This window comes from Artemia sp. Qi Xiang Cuo, chromosome 7 (genome assembly GCF_049724085.1).
Source record: "Artemia sp. Qi Xiang Cuo chromosome 7, ASM4972408v1, whole genome shotgun sequence".
NCBI classification, from domain to species: Eukaryota; Metazoa; Arthropoda; class Branchiopoda; order Anostraca; family Artemiidae; genus Artemia; species Artemia sp. Qi Xiang Cuo.
This window is the reverse complement of record NC_142800.1, coordinates 6,894,505-6,916,139: the sequence shown is the minus strand read 5'-3', so window position 1 is coordinate 6,916,139 and position 21,635 is coordinate 6,894,505. Positions and strand designations below refer to the sequence as shown.

The following is a 21,635-nucleotide window of genomic DNA, read 5'->3' as shown; positions in this document are numbered from 1 at the left end:
ATTTTTTTGCTTAGGATACTACAGAGCTAAAGTGATAAGAATTTTCATTTTTTTTCTAACAGCCTAATAGCTTAATTAAATTGTTTCAATTGGTTGACTTTTTGCAGAAAAATTGCTTTGGTTTCGTTCTCCGTCAGTTTTGGGTTGTTTTATTTCCTTTAAACTTTTCTTACGAACAGAAACCGTCACGTTGACCTCAAATATTTAATCAAAATTTGGGTAATAGCAGTACTTTGCTTATTAAAACAATTATTCTAAGTAAATTTATAGAGAAATAATTGATGGTTTATCGCTGTTTACGATCTATATTATGGTTAATAAGTTTAAAGTTGTTACCATTAGGTAATACGTCAAACTCAAGAGTTTTACAGAGTCAGATATTTAATTCTATAAATAATTCATCATAATCAAGGAAACACATAAAACAACAAAACAGAAGGTAAAAAAAAACAACAAAAAAACAACTAAAAAACAACATTTAAAATTTAAATTAGTGAAAAATAATATAAGTTTGTTATTTATGTAGCCTGGTTGTAACCTTACATTTAAAACTGTGTCAAAATTGATGTAAGCCTAGACAGATATAAATTGAGCAGCCGATAGTATTGATAGTGGAAGGTTTGCAACTCAACAGCTTTTTTTACCTGCATAAGACTTTTTCATATACATTCGAAAACCTTTAAGTCAAGTTTTAGTTTTTTTTGCCCCCCCCCCCCCTCATATTTGTAAGATCCAGCTCAAAGATATGGAGTTTGAAAAACTTAAATACTTAAATAAAACTTAAATAATGCACAGCACTCAAGTTAAACTTTACGACTTTATTCAATATCATTCTTAAAAGTAACTCTGATCTTGAGCTGCAAATCAAAAACAAGCAATATAGCAAGTTCATAAAGAACAATAACAAAGCTAAAATAAAAATGAAGAAATGTATAAATGAAAAGGGGTAGGGGGAAAATTATCTAGCTTTAATTGCTGTTTTTATTAATTTTAAATACCATGTATGAGCAAAGCAATTTGTACGATGTGAATAGACTTCAGTAAAGGGTATAATCATAACACAGAGGTTAGGAAAATAGTAGGTTCAATGAGTATGTTTTACTCGGGCTCATTTATGCAAACAGTTAGTTTCACTTAGTGTAATTGGTAAATTTTCCTTGTTGATGTAGTGAATTGAGTCACTGCCACCACTGTTGAACAGTAGGTGTGGCATTACCGCTGAGAGTGTAAGCTTTTGGTGTAAATAGTAATATTACTTGATTTCAATGTTCCACCGCTAGAATTCACCACTGGTTCCCGTATTAGAGAAAGATACCAGTGTCACAATAGGATTGGAAGCTATCCAGAAGAAAATAGCTATAGGTCATTGTTATAGGCTTTCAATTGTGGTCTAAAACTACCAGGCAAATTCTAGAATTGGAATTAGTCCCTATTGTTAACACCACGGCTTGGTATAACTTAAACCTTATTCTGACTACCACGGAAAGCATTTGGGTTGGAGTAGGGGTGTATGTTAGTGTAACAAAACAATGATAAATAAAATTTGAAATAGGGATACAATCCTTTTAATAGACAGTGTTTCACAAACAGTGATAGAAACTCACAAAAATACCAGATATTTCGGTCACATATGCATTGACCGTCATCAGTAGTAAAACTACTGTTTTACTACTGATGTAAAACTGTTTTACTACTGATGTACTACTGATGAAGTAGTAAAGTTTTACTACTGTTTTATCGTCCTGAAAAGACAGTTTAGTCTCCGAAATTATCAACAAAACAGTGATGAAAACCCTTTAAACTCAAATACGGTAAACCTTGGTATCACCCTTGCCGAGATATGTCTGAGCTGGAGCTAAGATTTCAATTATACCTAGTTACACTAATTGTAATCTTATTTTGTTTACCAACCTAGCCAGAAAATAGGGTAATAAGTGTGCAGTGACTAAAAAATAAGAAAATCACTCTATTTACTTCAGGATCTCATAAAATATAATACTTATAAAAATCGAGCAAAAAAAAATTTCACTTGAGTGGTCTGAGCAAGAAATAATTAACCGATCGGAGTGTGTCCATAACAGATGTCCATACACGATGAAGGAAAATGGTGGTAGGAAGTAGGGAGGCCCCAATAGATACTGATTACACCGCGTGCTGCCATCTATAATTGAGTCTAACGCTGACAGGTTATAATTTATTCAAATAAAGAAAGAAAAACGAGCAAAAATGGGGTTTTTATAGGCCAAATGAAGATTACGGGCGCAATTACGGGGCAATGTATTGATCCACTAGAGGGGAACTAGATTTTTTGAGAAAATGATTTATATCATCGGCGGGGAATTATTGATCAACGAAGGGGAATTAAGAAAAAATATGGCTTCTTTGATCTTTAGGTCTGAGGGATAAATGGTCTTTAGTGACAGAGATAAATTAATATTCTATTTTTAAATATGGCTTCTCTGGTCATTGGGCTTAGTTATAAATTCTGGAATTAATATTCTATCGAAGCCATAATAGTGTAGCTAGGAAAACCTATAAGATGAAGACAGATTGAATATATTTTACGCGGCAAAGGGTTTCCTAGGAATTTCAAATGTGACAGCGCAGGGATGCCAAAACAAAGGAACACACAGAAATTACTTTTAGGGGATTATTTAGGCGAAACAGTTTGAGACATTTTAGGAGATGATTTAGGCGAAACAGTTTGAGACATTTTATAGGATGATTTGGGGTGAAACTCTGTGGTCGTTATAATTCACAAGCTCCATTTGAACAGTGTTGTGAGGTCCCCATACCCCAACCCCAAAGGGCCCCATCCCCCCAGGCCCCCCAAGGGGCACCCACCCCCCGGGACCTCCAAAGTGACCACCTCCACTAACCCAGCCCTCCTCGCCCCCTCCTCCACCTCACCTCCGAGTTGGTGTTTACAAGTCCAAGAACTTGTCTTTGTTTGTTTGAATGTCTAAAGTGGCTGTCTTTCTCTGTTTGTATGTCTGAATCTATTTGTTTGCATGTCAGGGTTGGTGTTTGCAAGTCCAAGAATTTGTCTTTGTTGGTTTGAATGTCTAAAGTGCCTGTCTTTCTCTGTTTGTATGTCTGAATCTATTTCTTTGCATGTCTGGGTTGGTGTTTGCAAGTCCAAGAATTTGTCTTTGTTGGTTTGAATGTCTAAAGTGCCTGTATTTCTCTGTTTGTATGTTTGAATCTATTTGTCTACATGTCTGGGTTGGTGTTTGCAATTCCAAGAATTTGTCTTTGTTGGTTTGAATTTATGAATTGCCTGTCCTTCTCTGTTAGTATGTATGAATCTATTCGTATGCATGTCTGGGTCGATGTTTGGAAGTCCAATAATTTGTTTTTGTTGGTTTGAATGTCTAAAGTGCCTGTCATTCTCTGTTTGTATGTCTGAATCTATTTGTTTGCATGTCTGAGTTGGTGTTTGCAAGTTCAAAAATTTGTCTTTGTTGGTGCAAATGTCTAAAGTGCCTGTTTTTCTCTGTTTGTATGTCTGAATCTATTTGTTTGCATGTCTGGGTTGGTGTTTACTAGTCCAAGAATTTGTCTTTATTAGTTTGAATGTCTAAAGTGCATGTCTTTCTCTGTTTGCATGTGTTAATCTATTTGTTTGCATGTCTGGGTGGATGTTTGCAAGTCCAAGAATTTGTCTTTGTTGGTTTGAATGTCTAAAGTGACTTTCTTTATCTGTTTGTATGTCTGAATCTATTTGTTTGCATGTCTGTGTTGGTCTTTGCAAGTCCAAGAATTTTTCTTTGTTGGTTTGTATGTCTAAAGTGCCTGTCTTTCTCTGTTTGTATGTCTGAATCTATTTGTTTGCGTGTCTGGGTTGGCGTTTGTAAGTCCAAGAATTTGTCTTTGTTGGCTTGAATGTCTAAAGTGTCTGTCTTTCTCTGTTTTCATGTCTGAATTTATTTGTTTGCATGTCTGGGCTGGTGTTTGCAAGTCTAAGAATTTGTCTTTGTTGGTTTGAATGTCTAAAGTGCCTGTCTTTCTCTGTTTGTACATCTGAATCTATTTGTATGAATGTCTGGGTTGGTGTTTACACGTCCAAGAATTTGTCTTTGCTGGTTTGAATGTCTAAAGAGCATGTCTTTCTCTGTTTGTATGTCTGAATATATTTAATTGCATGTCTGGGTTGGTGTTTGCAAGTCCAAGAATTTTTCTTTGTTGGTTTGAATGTCTAAAGTGTCTGTCTTTCTCTGTATGCATGTCTGAATCTATTTTTTTGCATGTCTGGGTTGGTGTTTGCAAGTCCAATAATTTGTTTTTGTTTGTTTGAATGTCTAAAGTGCCTGTCTTTCTCTGTTTGTATGTGTGGATCTATTTTTTGCATATCTGGGCTGGTGTTTGCATGTCCAAGAATTTGTCTTTGTTGGTTTGAATGCCTAAAGTGCCTTCCTTTCTCTGTTTGTATGTCTGAATCTATTTCTTTGCATGTCTGGGTTGGTGTTTGCAAGTCCAAGAATTTGTTTTTATTGGTTTGAATGTCTAAAGTGCCTATCTTTCTCTGTTAGTATGACTGAATCTTTTTGTTTGCATGTCTGGGTTGGTGTTTGCAAGTCCAAGAATTAGTCTTTGTTGGTTTGAATGTCTAAAGTGCCTCTCATTCTCTGTTTTTATATCTGAATCTATTTGTATGCATGTCTGGGTTGATGTTTGTAAGTCCAAAAATTTGTCTTTGTTGGTTGAATGTCTAAACTGCCTATCCTTCTCTGTTTATAAGTCTGAATCTATTTGTTTTCATGTCTGGATTGGTGTTTACAAGTCCAAGAATTTGTCTTTGTTGGTTTGAATGTCTAAAGTGCCTGTCTTTCTCTGTTTGTATGTCTCAATCTATTTGTTTACATGTCTGGGTTGATTTTTGCAAGTCCAAGAATTTGTCTTTGTTAGTTTGAATATCAAAAGTGTCTGTCTTTCTCTGTTTGTGTGTCTGAATCTATTTGTTTGCATGTCTGGGCTGGTTTTGCAAGTCCAAGAATTTGTCTTTGTTGGTTTGAATGTCTAAAGTGCCTGTCTTTCTCTGTTTGTATGTCTGAATCTATTTGTTTGCATGTCAGGGTTTGTGTTTGCAAGTCCAAGAATTTGTCTTTGATGGTTTGAATATCTAAAGTGTCTGTCTTTCTCTGTTTCTATGTCTGAATATATTTCTTTGCGTGCCGGGGTTGGTGCTTGCAAGTCCAAGAATTTGACTTTGTTTGTTTGAATGTCTAAAGTGGCTGTCTTTCTCTGTTTTTATGTCTGAATCTATTTGTTTGCATGTCAGGGTTGGTGTTTGCAAGTCCAAAAATTTGTCTTTGTTGGTTTGAATGTCTAGATTCAGACATACAAACAGAGAAAGACAGGCACTTTAGACATTCAAACCAACAAAGACATATTCTTGGACTTGCAGACACCAACCCAGACATGTAAACAAATAGATTCAGACATACAAACAGAGAAAGACAGAGACTTTACACATTCAAACCAACAAAGACAAATTGTTGGACTTGCAAACACCAACCCAGACATGCAAACAACTAGATTCATACACACAAACAGAGAAATACAGGCACTTTAGACATTCAAACCAACAAAGACAAATTCTTGGACTTGCAAACACCAACCCTGACATGCAAACAAACAGATTCAGACATACAAACAGAGAAAGACAGCCACTTTACACATTCAAACAAACAAAGAAAAATTCTTGGACTTGCAAACACCAACCCAGACATCCAAACAAATAGATTCAGTCATACAACAAGAGAAAGACAGGCACTTTAGGCATTCAAACCAACAATGACAAATTCTTGGACTTGCAAGCACCAACCCTCTTGGCACGGAAACAAATAGATTCAGACATACAAACAGAGAAAGACAGACACTTTAAACATTCAAACCATCAAAGACAAATTCTTGGACTTGCAAACACCAACCCAGACATGCAAACAAACAGATTGAGACACACAAACAGAGAAAGACAGACACTTTAGACATTCAAACCAACAAAGACAAATTCTTGGACTTGCAAACATCAATCAAGACATGTAAACAAATAGATTCAGACATACAAATAGAGAAAGACAGGCACTTTAGACATTCAAACCAACAAAGACAAATTCTTGGACTTGCAAACACCAAACCAGACATGGAAACAAAAAGAGTTAGACATACAAACAGAGAAAGACAGGCACTTTAGACATTCAAACCAACAAAGACAAATTCTTGGACTTGCAAACACCAATCCAGACATGCAAACAAATAGATTCAGACATACAAACAGAGAAGGACAGGCACTTTAGACAGTCAACCAACACAGACAAATTTTTGGACTTGCAAACACCAACCCAGACATGCATACAAAATAGATTCAGACGTGCAAACAGAGAAAGACAGTCACTTTAGACATTCAAACCAACAAAGAAAAATTCTTGGACTTGCAAACACCAACCCAGACATGCAAACAAATAGACTTAGACATACAAACAGAGAAAGACATGCACTTTAGAAATTCAAACCGACAAAGACAAATTCTTGGAGGTTGGGCTTGGGCTTGATTCTTGGGCTTGAAGGTTGGTAACCCAGAAATGCAAACAAATAGATTCAGACACATAAACAGAGAAAGACAGGCACTTTAGAAATTTAAACCAACAAAAACAAATTCTTGAACTTGCAAACACCAACCCAGACATGCAAACAAATAGATTCAGACATGCAAACAGAAAATGACAGCCACTTTAGACATTCAAACCAACAAAGAAAAATTCTTGGACCCTGCAAACACCAACCCAAACATGCAAACAAATAGATTCAGACATAAACAGAGAAAGACAGGCACTTTAGACATTCAAACCAACAAAGACAAATTCTTGGACTTGCAAACACCAACCCAGACATATAAACAAATATATTCAGACATACAAACAGAAAAAGACAGGCAAATTAGACATTCAAACCAACAAAGACAAATTCTTGAACTTGGAAACACCAACCCAGACATGCAAACAAATAGATTCAGACATACAAACAGAGAATGACAGGCACTTTAGACATGCAAACCAACAAAGACAAATTCTTGGACTTGCAAACACCAACCTGTACATGCAAACAAACAGATTCAGACACACAAACAGAGAAAGACAGCCGCCTTAGACATTGAAACAAACAAAGACAAATTCTTGGACTTGCAAACACCAGCCCAGACATGCAAACAAATAGATTCAGACATACAACCAGAGAAAGACAGATACTTTAGACATTCAAACCAACAAAAACAAATTCTTGGATATGCAAACACCAACCCCGACACGCAAACAACTGGATTCAGACGTACAGACAGAGAAAGACAGACACTTTAGACATTCAAACCAACAAAGACAAATTCTTGGAGTTGCAAAAACCAGCACAGACATGCAAACAAATAGATTCAGACATAAAAACAGAGAAAGACAGACACTTTAGACATTCAAACCGACAAAGACAAATTCTTGGACTTGCAAACACCAACCCACACATGCAAACAAATAGATTTAGACACACAAACAGAGAAAGACAGACACTTTAGACATTCAAACCAACAATGACAAATTCTTGGACTTGCAAACACCAACCCACATGTGTAAACAAATAGATTCAGACATACAAACAGAGAAAGACAGAAACTTTAGACTTTCAAACCAACAATGACAAACTCTTGGACTTTCAAACACCAACCCAGACATGCAAACAAATAGATTCAGACACACAAACAGAGAAAGACAGACACTTTAGACATTCAAACCAACAAAGACAGATTCTTGGACTTGCAAGAGGGAAGGGGGAGGAGGGGTGGGGGAGGAGAGGAGGGCTGGGGGAGGGGAAGGTGGCCCCTTTGGGGGTCCGGAGGGAGGGGGCCCTTTGGGGGCCCAAGGGGATGGGGCCTTTTGGGGTTGGGGTATGGGGACCTCACAACACTGTTCAAATGGAACTTGTGTATTATAACAACCACAGAGTTTCATCCCAAATCATCTTCTAAAATGTCTCAAACTGTTTCGCCTAAATCATCTTCTAAAACGTCTCACACGGTTTCGCCCAAATAATCCCCAGAAAGTAATTTCTGCGTGTTCCTTTGTTTCGGCATCCCTGCGCTGTCACATTTGAAGTTCCTAGGAAACCCTTTCCTGAGTAAAATATATTCGTTCTGTCTTCATCTCATAGGTGTTCCTAGCTACACTATTATGGCTTCGATAGAATATTAATTCCAGAATTTATCACTAAGCCTAATGACCAGAGAAGCCATATTTAAAAATAGAATATTAATTTATCTCTGTCACTAAAGACCATTTATCCCTCAGACCTAAAGATCAAAGAAGCCATATTGTTTCTTAATTCCCCTTCGTTGATCAATAATTCCCCACCGATTATGTAAATCACTTTCTCAGAAATCTAATTCCCCTCTAGTGGATCAATACATTGCCCCGTTAGACTTCAATGCGCATGTGCAAACTTCGGCCCGGAGTCAATACACTTAGAAACAACAAATAAATCGACCTTGAAAAAGGTGTCATTGACCCGTTAGTGGATCAATAATCCTTGAATAAATTATAACCTGTCAGCGTTAGACTCAATTATAGATGGCAGCACGCAGTTTAATTAGTATCTATTGGGGCCTCCCTACTGTAGGAGGAAAGACGAATCAATAATTTTGGTTAGATCAGTTAATTTTTTTCTATTTAAAAATGGGGAAAACGACCCTTACTTTTGCAGTAAAAACTTTGAATTTTAGTCACATGGCAGAGCCAAATTATGATAGGTCATACAGCCATGTAATTAGTAACAGTATGTGGCTTAATCATAAGAAACTTGCAATTATTTGAAAAGAGTCACTTGTCTGATAAATAATTAAATGTTGTCTAGCACCCATACTCGCTAAAATTTGAAGTAAGTATTTAAATACATATCAATACTAATCTGATACCATAAACCCCGTTTTCTAGCTATCAAGTTCTTCTTTGGTAGAAATCTCTCATGAGATGAAATAATCCAATTCTGAGTTATTGTTGTTGTTCCAGTTTTCTATAAAATCAAACCATAATTACTGTAACTGTTTATAATTTTCACTTAAATCGCCTCTTAATATTATTGAAACTACTGCGTAGAAAATTGTTCAAATTCTGTATTATGGATGCAAAGGGGTGCAGGCGGAAAGATCCTCTGTTTGTGTTCCAAATATTTTCCAGGGAATATATTTCATTTTTCAGATGCCAAACTAGTGTCTTCTCCTTTAATGTACAAAATCGAAATGATTAAATCGAGTATTTAAATTGGAAAAGCTTAAGCTACTACGTACATATACCATAAGGTGTGGTTAGGTAGTACATTTTTTTGGAGAAGACAAAATAATAGTTTTATTGATCGACATGGAAAAACAGATAATATTTTAAAAATGCTGAGACATGAATTTTATCAAAACCAAGAAATACTGACAACAAGAGATCTTCACAAAGAAATTTCTGGAGTATTGAACGGAGTTCATGGAGTTAAAATATCACAAAAGAAATAACACAAACAAATTTTGTAAGCTACCAAATATTTTAGTTCCATCCAAATTATCACCTTTGATATTTAGGTTAAGATTGAACGTCAATTTTGCTCTGCATTAATCTTTAAAAGGATTTTTGACGTTTGGTGTATTTTTTTTTATGCTGTTATAGAAATTTATCAAAAACTATTCATTAAAACGTATTAATGTATCATAGAAAATATTATAAAGATATTAATTAGGTAAATTATTATATGAAAGTATTATAGAGTACAGTATTGGAGCAGTATCCCCAAGATGATTTTTATGAGGTCCATATCTATTAATCTTTCCTTCCTTTAATGATTTAAGATGAACGGCGATTCCCTCAAGACGCAGGTGTTTTTAATTTTCTAAGAGATGCACGTGCATGTTATATCGTCAGGAATGTTTTCTAACAGATGCAGGTGTTAATTACTTTAAAAAATTCAGGGGCCTTCACCATATCCTGTTTTCTTTGATCGTTATGATTAAAAACCTAAGGGGATGGAGAAAAACCTCCAGGAGCCCGCTAGTGAGGATCCTTCAAGACGCCGAAACCTAGCGAGCAATTCCACCACAACTCTAGCATCCAATTCCAACGGGGGCCCTAGCGACCAATTTCACTGGGGGGCCCTACCATAAAATTCCTTTAGAGGGTCCTAGTATCAAATTTCACCAGGACCCCAAACCTAACCACCAGGGGTCCTACCCATCATTTCAACCGGAGCCCAAGCATCCAATTCCATCGGGGGCCCTAACATTCCATTCCATCGGGGAAAGGGGGGGGGGAGAGTGGGCCCCAGTAGTCCCTTAAAAAATTACATGAGAGCCCTATCCTGTCATTTCATGACAGCCAGCAGGTCTTAATTACGTCGTAGGGAAGGTTCTCCAAATAATTGCAGGTGCATGTTACATCATAGGGAATCCTTTCTAAAAGATACAGGTGCATGCTACGAAATAGGGAACGTTTTCTATGAGTTGCATGTGCATGTTAAGTAATAGGCTTTGCTTGTGACATAATAGAAAGTGTTAGATTCCACTAGTGAAGCGGGGGAGTTTTATTAGGACCTTTTTCTTCAAGACGTATTTAAGAGATTTTCTTCAAGACATTTTTCAAGAAGTTTCAAGACATTTCATGATTTTTTAAAGACGATTTTCTTCAAGATGTTTTACAAGACATTTAAAGACATTTTTTAAAATATTTTCTTCAGTACGTTTTTCTTCATGATTTCTTAAGTTCTTACGTAATAGGGAATGTTTACCAGTGTTAAGAATGATTCATTCACACTTGACTTGTTTCTTCATGGCCCGTGGGGAATCCCCGCTTGTAACTGAGGAGGGACACACACATGGGTGTGACATAGTCTTAAACGTCGGTGTTACGTAATGGCGATGCACACGTGAGATATTATATAATGGCAGCGCACACGTGGGGTGTAACATAATGACGGTACATGCATGGATTTTACCTAATACTTTAGGAGATTTTTTCTTCAGAATTTAATTTTTCTAAGGGTTTCATTTTCTTTCAAGGCGTTTTTCTCTTTCAAGGTGTTTTTTTTTCTTTTTTGAGATTTTATTTTCTCTCAAGAGGTTTTTCTCAAAGGACCTTTATATTCCAACGATTTTATATCCGTATTAAAATTCGAAAGGGCATTTCCATCCAATGAAATGGAGCTTTAAACGAGTGGACCATGTAAACCTTTCTAATATTTTGATTTGCAAAATAGATTCTACGAAATATCCTATTCGACCCATGGAGAAATCCCTGTCCCGCATACTAGAATAATTAAGCTATTTATTTCTTGTTTCCTACGACTGCTATAATTAAGATGCAGAAGGGAAAATAGATTACTAGAGTTTGGGTACATTTGAAGTGAACCTGCTTGCTAAGTAAAACTTTAGAAGGGTATTATAAACCCAGACAAAGCGATTCTTCACTTCTTGGCGATATGATCCTGGAATTTTGCGGGCCCCTTCTTAGAGAATCTCTGGAGATATTTTCTTAGATAATGATATAAATTTGCTCAAAACGTAGGATAATACTTCCTTCTTGGAGAAGGTTTAAAGATATTTTCTTAGAGAATGATCTAAGTTTGCTCAAAATATAAAACCTAGAATGATCTAAATTTGCTCAAAATAATGTGCCCCATAGGAAAATGGAGCACAAGACATGTGACTTAATTCTATATTTTGTTCATTTTTTCTTGGTATTATTTTGTGACAATTCCCAGCATGTGACACTGAATGACTGACACACGGCACCCTATAGCAGGCATTATCACCCGTATGGCATTTTTTGGGCATTTTCCTGCAAAAAATTTCGTTTACACTAGAATCGATCATTTAAACTTAATGAAAAATCCCCATTTTCGTTTTTTTCTGATGACTCCTACCAATTTAGGGCAGTGTGGCACAGTGTACTAGTAGAGTAGTACCTTCCATTTCTATGGAAGCTATAGCAACTACTCTTTTCTTCCTTATTGGTTTAATATCATGAAGAAGGTTTAACGGTGATTCTATGTTCATTACTGTGCTATTTGGGTGGTTTACGTTCCTTGGCACCTTTCCAGAGCATGTACTTATGGAATTGCTTGGTTTATGTTCCTTCCTGTGCTATTTTAAGGGTTTATGTTCCTTCCTATGCTATTCTAAGGGTTTATGTTCCTTCCTATGCTATTCTAAGGTTTAATGTTCCTTCCTATGCTATTCTAAGGGTTTATGTTCCTTCCTATGCTATTCTAAGGGTTTATGTTCCTTCATATGCTATTCTAAGGGTTTATGTTCCTTCCTATGCTATTCTAAGAATTTATGATCATTCCTATGCTATTCTAAGGGTTTATGTTTCTTCCTATGCTATTATAAGGGTTTATGTTCCTTCCTATGCTATTCTAAGGGTTTATGTTACTTCCTATGCTATTCTAAGGGTTCATGTTCCTTCCTATTCTATTCTAAGGGTCTATGTTCCTTCCAATGCTATTCTAAGGGTTTATGTTCCTTCCTATGCTATTCTAAGGATTTATGTTCCTTCCTATGCTATTCTAGGGGTTTATGTTCCTTCCTATGCTATTCTAAGGGTTTATGTTCCTTCCTATGCTATTCTAAGGGTTTATGTTCCTTCCTATGCTATTCTAAGGGTTTAAGTTCCTTCCTATGCTATTCTAAGGGTTTATGTTCCTTCCAATGCTATTCTAGGAGTTTATGTTCCCTCCCATGCTATTTGCTTGATGCTCTAAACCTTTTCAAAGAGAGTCAGTACTCCCTCAGATGGTATATACTACAGTTTCACGTGCACATTTTAAAAAGCGACTGGTTTTTCTGATTTTTTGCACAATTGCCTTAACTCGAGAGTAGTTTGTTATTAAAAAATTGGATGCTACAATCAGAATTGTTTGATTGACATTTGCAAAAAGGTATAAGGGATTTGCGAATTGGACTGTACGAACGATCTTATTTGAATAATAGCGGAAAAAACAGAGCTAGATTTCATTTGCGAAATGGATCGTATGAAGAGGTAGAAAAAAAGGGTTATAGTGATTAGCAGTTCAGGTAACCCTGAAGAGAATGTTATTTCATACCTCATTTATTAAAAATTTGGAACAATATCAATCAATAGAACTGGTTAACGATGATAAAATTGTCTAATGACTTGACCTAGCTTTACTTCTTCGACGTGTTCTGTATAATACACAAGTGGTGTTTGAACAGTGTTGTCAATTTAAAATAGAGTCTAACGTTATAGTATACTAAAAAGTTGATACTAAGAGAGATGTAGATGGCAAGAAAAAAAATTTTAATAATGGATAGCTTTACTTCTTCGATGTGTTCTGTATAATACACAAGTGGCGTTTGAACAGTGTTGTCAGTTTAAAATAGAGTCTAACGTTATAGTATACTAAAAAGTTAATACTAAGAGAGATGTAGATGGGAAGAAAAGAATTTTAATAATGAAATTCAGAACAAACTTTAGAAATCCTTGCAAATCAAGTAGTAAGGTGTATGTGAGTACGAACCATCAAGGATCGAACACACCAACGACCCTAACCAGCAGAGACATCAACCCCCCAAAGGTCCCCTATCCCCAAACTCGAAGGACGCCCCCTTCCTCTAACTTTTTGGCCCCCCCTCCCCATTTTTACCATGTCACAGTTACATTATCTTGATTTTTCAAAGTTCATTTTGAATTTCTTTCGTGAAATGCAAGAGTTGGAATATTTCAGTAGTGTTTTGTCGTGGTTTAGCTTGTCACAGTTACATACTCTTGATTTTTCAAAGTTCATTTCGGATTTATTTCCTTGGAATGCAAGAGTTGGAATATTTAAGTAATGTTTTGTCGTGGTTTACCTTGTCACAGTTACATTCTCTTGATTTTTCAAAGTTCATTTTGGATTTCTTTACTTGAAATGCAAGAGTTGGAATATTTCAGTAGTGTTTTGTCGTGGTTTACCTTGTCACAATTACATTCTCTAGATTTTTCAAAGTTGATTTTTGGATTTCTTTAGTTGAAATGCAAGAGTTGGAATATTTCAGTAGTGTTTTGTTATGGTTTACCTTGTCACAGTTACATTCTCTTGATTTTTCAAAGTTCATTTTGAATATCTTTCGTTGAAATACAAGAGTTGGAATATTTCAGTAGTGTTTTGTCACGGTTTACCTTGTCACAGTTACATTCTCTTGATTTTTCAAAGATCATTTTGAATTTTTTTCGTTTAAATGCAAGGGTTGGAATATTTCAGTAGTGTTATTTCGTGGTTTACCATGTCACAGTTACATTATCTTGATTTTTCAAAGTTCATTTTGAATTTCTTTCTTTGAAATACAAGAGCTGGAATATTTCAGTAGTGTTTTTTCATGGTTTACCATTTCACAATTACATTGTCTTGATTTTTCAAGACAGTGTTGGATTAGATCAGTAGTGTTTTGTCGTGGTTTACCTTGTTACAGTTACATTCTCATGATTTTTTAAAGTTCGTTTTGAATTTCTTTCTTTGAAATGCAAGAGTTGGATTATTTCAGTAGTGTTTTGTTGTGGTTTACCTTGTCAAACTTACATTCTCTTGATTTTGCAAAGTTCATTTTGGATTTCTTTCGTTGAAATGCAAGAGTTGGAATATTTCAGTAGTGTTTTGTCATGGTTTACCTTGTCACAGTTACTTTCTCTTGATTTTTCAAAGTTCATTTTGCATTTCTTTCATGGAAATGCAAGAGTTGGAATATTTCAGTAGTGTTTTGTTGTGGTTTACCTTGTCACAGTTACATTCTCTTGATTTTTCTCAGTTCATTTTGAAATTCTGTCGTTGAAATGCAAGAGTTGGAATATTTCAGTAGTGTCTTGTCTTTGTTTACCTTGTCACAGTTACATTTTCTTGAATTTTCAAAGTTCATTTTGGATTTCTTTCGTTGAAATGCAACAGTTGGAATATTTCAGTAGGGTCTTTTGTGCTTTACCTTGTCACAGTTATATTCTCTTGATTTTTCAAAGTTCATTTTGAATTTCTTTCGTTGAAATGCAAGAGTTGGAATATTTCAGTAGTGTTTTGTCGTGGTTTACCATATCACAGTTACATCCTCTTGATTTTTCAAAAATTATTTTGAATTTCTTTCGCGAAATACAAGAGTTGGAATATTTCAGTAGTGTTTTGTCGTGGTTTACCTTGTCACAGTTACATTCTCTTGATTCTTCAAATTTCATTTTGTATTTTTTTATTGTATATACAAGAATTGTAATGTTTCAGTAGTGTTTTGTAATGTTTTACCTTGTAAAAATTACATTCTCTTGATTTTTCAAAGTTCATTTTGAATTTCTTTCATTGAAATAAAAGAGTTGGAATATTTCAGTAGTGTTTTGTCGTGGTTTACCATGTCATAGATAAATTTTCTTGATTTTTCAAAATTAATTTTGAATTTCTTTTGTTGAAATGCAAGAGTTGAAATATTTCAGTAGTGTTTTGTTGTGGTTTACCTTCTCACAGTTACATTCTCTTAATTTTTCAAAGTTCATTTTGAATTTCTTTCATTGAAATGCAAGATTTGGATTATTTCAGTAGTGTTTTGTCGTGGTTTACCTTGTTACAGTTACATTCTCATGATTTTTCAAAGTTCATTTTGAATTTCTTTCATTAAAATGCAAGAGTTGGATTATTTCAGTTGTGTTTTGTTGTGGTTTACCTTGTCAAACTTACATTCTCTTGATTTTTCTAAGTTCATTTTGGATTTCTTTCGTTTAAATGCAAGAGTTGGAATATTTCAGTAGTGTTTTGTCATGGTTTACCTTGTCACAGTTACATTCTCTTAATTTTTCAAAGTTCATTTTGAATTTCTTTCGTTGAAATGCAAGATTTGGAATATTTCAGTAATGTTTTGTTGTGCTTTAACCTTTTCAAAGTTACATTCTCTTGATTTTTCAAAGTTCATTTTGAATTTCTTTTCTTGAAATGCAAGAGTTGGAATATTTCAGTAGTGTCTTGTTGTGGTTTACCTTGTCACAGTTACATTCTCTTAATTTTTCAAAGTTCATTTTGAATTTCTTTCGTTGAAATGCATGAGTTGGAATATTTCAGTAGTGTTTTGTTGTGGTTTACCTTGTCACAGTTACATTCTCTTGATGTTTCAAAGTTCATTTTGGATTTATATCGTTGAAATGCAAGAGTTGGAATATTTCAGTAGTGTCTTGTCGTGGTTTACCTTGTCACAGTTACACTCTCTTGATTTTTCAAAGTTCATTGTGGATTTCTTTCGTTGAAATGTCTTTTGTGGTGCTTTACCTTATCACAGTTACATTCTCTTGATCTTCCAAAGTTCATTTTGGATTTCTTTCGTTGAAATGCAAGAATTGGAATATTTCAGTAGTGTTTTGTTGCGCTTTACCTTGTCAGAGTTACAATCTCTTGATTTCTAAAAGTTCATTTTGGATTTTTTTCGTGAAATGCAAGAGTTGGATTATTTCAGTAGTGTTTCGTCGTGGTTTACCATGTCAAAGTTACATTCTCTTGATTTTTTAAAGTTCATTTTGAATTTCTTTCGTGAAATGCAAGAGTTAGAATATTTCAGTAGTGTTTTGTCGTGGTTTACCTTGTCAGAGTTACATTCTTTTGATTTTTCAAAGTTCATTTTGGATTTCTTTCATTGAAATGCATGAGTTGGAATATTTCAGTAGTTTTTTGTCGTGGTTTACCTTGTCACAGTTACATTCTCTTGATTTTTCAAAGTTCATTTTGGATTTCTTTCCTTGAAATGCAAGAGTTTGAATATTTCTGTAGTGTTTTGTCGCAGTCTACCTTGTCACAGTTACATTCTCTTGATTTTTCAAAGTTCATTTTGGGTTTCTTTCGTTGAAATGCAAGAGTTGGAATATTTCAGTAGTGTTTTGTTATGGTTTACCTTGTCACAGTTACATTCTCTTGATTTTTCAAAGTTCATTTTTTGATTTATTTCGTTGAAATGCAAGAGTTAGAATCCTTCAGTAGTGTTTTGTCATGGTTTACCTTGTCACAGTTACATTCTCTTGATTTTTCAAAGTTCATTTTGGATTTGTTTCATTGAAATGCAAGAGTTGGAATATTTCAGTAGTGTCTTGCTGTGGTTTACCTAGTCACTGTTACATTCTCTTGATTTTTCAAAGTTCATTTTGGATTTCTTTCATTGAAATGCAAGAGTTGGAATATTTCAGTAGTGTTTTTTGGATTTCTTTCATTGAAATGCAAGAGTTAGAATATTTCAGTAGTGTTTTGTCATGGTTTACCTTGTCACAGTTACATTCTCTTGATTTTTCAAAGTTCATTATGGATTTCTTTCGTTGAAATGCAAGAGTTGGAATATTTCCCTAGTGTTTTGTATCCGGTTTTTTTTGCAAGTCCAAGAATTTGTCCTTTTTGGTTTGAATGTCTAAAGTGCATGTCTTTATCTGTTTCTATGTCTGAATCTATTTGTTTAGATGTCTGGGTTAGTGTTTGGTTAGGTTAGGTTAGCTAAGTTAGGTTAGGTTAGCTAAGTTAGGTTAGATTAGGTTAGCTAGTAAACATTTCTCCATGTTTAAGTTAGTTTAGGTTAGGCTAGATTAAGTTAGGTTAGGTTAGGTTAGCCTATGTACGCGTGCGTACGTAGGCTAACCTAACTTAACTTAACCTAACCTAACTGAACCTAACCTAACATAACTTAATGTAGCCTATCCTAACCTAACTTAAACATGGAGAAATGTTTACTAGCTAACCTAATCTAACCTAACTTAGCTAACCTAACCTAACCAAACACTAACCCAGACATGTATACAAATAGATTCTGACATAGAAACATATAAATACATGCACTTTAGACATTCAAACAAACAAAGACAAATTCTTGGACTTGTAAAAAACCAACCCAGATACAAAATACTACTGAAATATTCCAACTCTTGCATTTCAACGAAATAAATCCAAAATGAACTTTTAAAAATCAAGAGAATTTAACTGTGACAGGCTAAATCATGACAAAACACTACTGAAATATTCCAACTCTTACATTTCAATGAAAGAAATTCAAAATGAACTTTGAAAAATCAAGAAAATGTAACTGTGACAATGTAAACCACAACAAAACACTACTGAAATAGTCCAACTCTTGCATTTCAATGAATGAATTTGAAAATGAACTTTGAAAAATCAAGTGAATGTAACTGTGACAAGGTAAACCACGACAAAACACTACTGAAATATTCCAACTCTTGTATTTCAATGAATGAAATTCAAAATGAACTTTGAAAAATCAAGAGAATGTAACTGTGACAAGGTAAACCATGACAAAACACTACTGAAATATTCCAACTTGCATTTCAACAAAAGAAATCCAAAATGAACTTTGAAAAATCAAGGGAATGTAACTGTGACAATGTAAACCATGACAAAACACTACTGAAATATTCCAACTCATGCATTTCAATGAAAGAAATCCAAAATGAACTTTGAAAAATCAAGAGAATTTAACTGTGACAAGTTAAACCACGAAAAAACACTAATGAAATATACCAACTCTTGCATTTCACGAAATAAATTCAAAATTAACTTTGAAAAATCAACAGAATGTAACTGTGACATGGTAAACCACGACAAAACACTACTGAAATAATCCAACTCTTGCATTTCACGAAAGAAATCCAAAATGAACTTTGAAAAATCAAGAGAATGTAACTGTGACAAGGTAAAGCACAACACAACACTACTGAAATATTCCAATTCTTGCATTTCAACGAAAGAAATTCCAAATGAACTTTTGAAAAAAAGAGAATTTAACTGTGACAAGGTAAACCACGACGAAACACAACTGAAATATTCCAACTCTTGCATTTCACGAAAGAAATTCAAAATGAACTTTGAAAAATCAAGAGAATGTAACTGTGATAAGGTAAACCACAACAAAACACATTTCAACGAAAGAAATCCACAATGAACTTTGAAAAATCAAGAGAGTATAACTGTGACACGGTAAACCACTGCAAAACACTACTGAAATATTCCAACTCTTGAATTTCACGAAAGAAATTCAAAATGAACTTTGAAAAATCAAGAGAATGTAACTGTGACAAGGTAAACCACGACAAGACACTACTGAATTATTCCAACTCATGCATTTCAACGAAAGAAATTCAAAATGAACTTTGAAAAATCAAGAGAATGTAACTCTGACAAGGCAAAGCACAACAAAACACTACTGAAATATTCCAACTCTTGCATTTCAAGGAAAGAAATCCAAAATGAACTTTGAAAAATTAAGAGAATGTAACTGTGACAAGGTAAACCACGGCAAGACACTACTGAAATATTCCAACTCTTGGTTTTCAACGAAAGAAATTCAAAATGAACTTTGAAAAATCAAGAGAATGTAACTGTGACAAGGTAAAGCACAACAAAACATTACTGAAATATTGCAACTCTTGCATTTCAACGAAAGAAATTCAAAATAAACTTTAAAAAATTAAAAGAATGTAACTGTGACAAGGTAAAACATGATAAAACACTACTGCAATATTCCAACTCTTGCATTTCAACGAAAGAAATCCAAAATGAACTTTGAAAAATCAAGAGAATGTAAGTGTGACAAGGTAAACCATAACAAAACACGACAAAACACCACAAAAAAAAGAAGATCAAAACTCTTGCATTTCAACGAAAGAAATCCAAAATGAACTTTGAAAAATAAAGATAATGTAACTGTGGCAATGTAAACCATAAAAAAACACTACTGAAATATTCCAACTCTTGCTTTTCAACGAAAGAAATCCAAAAATGAACTTTGGAAAATCAAGAGAATGTAACTGTGACAAAGTAAACCACGACAAACACTACTGAAATATTCCAACTCTTGCATTTCAAGGAAAGAAATCCAAAATAAACTTTGAAAAATCAAGAGAATGTAACTGTGACAAGGTAAACCATAACAAAACACTACTGAAATATTCCAACTTTTGCATTTCAACGAAAGAAATTCAAAATGAACTTTGAAAAATCAAGAGAATTTAACTCTGACAAGGTAAACCATAACAAAACACTACTGAAATATTCCAGCTCTTGCACTTCAACGATAGAAATTCAAAAATGAACTTTGAAAAATCAAGAGAATGTAACTGCAAAAAGGTAAACTACGACAAAATACAACTGAAATATTCCAGCTCATGCATTTCAACGATAGAAATCCAAACTGAACTTATAAAAATGAAGAGAATGTAACTGTGACAAAGTAAACCATAACAAAACACTACTGAAATATTCCAACTCTTGCATTTCAATGAAAGAAATCCAAAAATGAACTTTTGAAAATAAAGAGAATGTAACTGTGACAAAGTAAACCACGACAAAACACTACTGAAATATTCCAACTCTTGCATTTCAAGTAAAGAAATCCAAAATAAACTTTGAAAAATCAAGAGTATGTAACTGTGACAAGGTAAACTACGACAAAACTCTTGCATTTCAACGAAAGAAATACAAAATGAACTTTGAAAAATCAAGAGAATGTAACTGTGACAATGTAAACCATAACAAAACACTACTGAAATATTCCAACTCTTGCATTTCAACGAAAAAAATCCAAAAATGAACTTTGAAAAATCAAGAGAATGTAACTGTGACAAAGTAAACCACGACAAAACATTACTGAAATATTCCATCTCTTGCATTTCAAGGAAAGAAATCCAAAATGAACTTTGAAAAATCAAGAGAATGTAACTGTGACAAGGTAAACCACGACAAAACACTATTGAAATATTCCAACTCCTGCATTTCACGAAAGAAACTCAAAATGAACTTTGAAAAATCAAGAGAATGTAACTGTGACATGGTAAACCACGACAAAACACTACTGAAATATTCCAACTCTTGCATTTCACGAAAGAAATTCAAAATGAACTTTGAAAAATCAAGAAAATGCAACTGTGACAAGGTAAAGCACAAGAAAATATTACTGAAATATTTCAACTCTTGCATTTCAAGGAAAGAAATTCAAAATAAACTTTGAAAAATTCAGAGAATGTAACTGTGACAAGGTAAAACATGATAAAACACTACTGAAATATTCCAACTCTTGCATTTCAACGAAAGAAATCAAAAATGAACTTTGAAAAATCAAGAATGTAACTATGTAACTATGACAGTGAATGTAACTGTGACAAGGTAAAGCACAACAAAACACTACTGAAATATTCCAACTCTTGCATTTCAACGAAAGAAATTAGAAATGAACTTTGAAAAATCAAGAGAATTTAACTCTGACTAGGTAAAGCACAACAAAACACTACTGAAATAGTCCAACTATTACATTTCAACGAAAGAAATTCAAAATGAACTTTGAAAAATTAAGAGAATGTAACTGTAACAAGGTGAACCACTACAAGACACTACTGAAATATTCCAACTCTTGCATTTCAACGAAAAAAATTGAAAATGAACTTTGAAAAATCAAGAGAAAGTAACTCTGACAAGGTAAAGCACAACAAAACACTACTGAAATATTCCAACTCTTGCATTTCAACGAAAGAAATCCAAAATGAACTTTTAAAAATCAAGAAAATGTAACTGTCACAAGGTAAACGACGGCAAGACACTACTGAAATATTCAAACTCTTGCA

The 21,635-nt window shown here is 34.2% G+C and overlaps 1 protein-coding gene across 1 annotated transcript in view; it reads right to left on the bottom strand.

The window, feature by feature from the left end:
- Positions 1–21,635, bottom strand: part of LOC148949893 (visual pigment-like receptor peropsin) — a 548,047-nt gene that overhangs the window by 66,245 nt on the left and 460,167 nt on the right. The gene's annotated exons all lie outside the window — the stretch shown is intronic.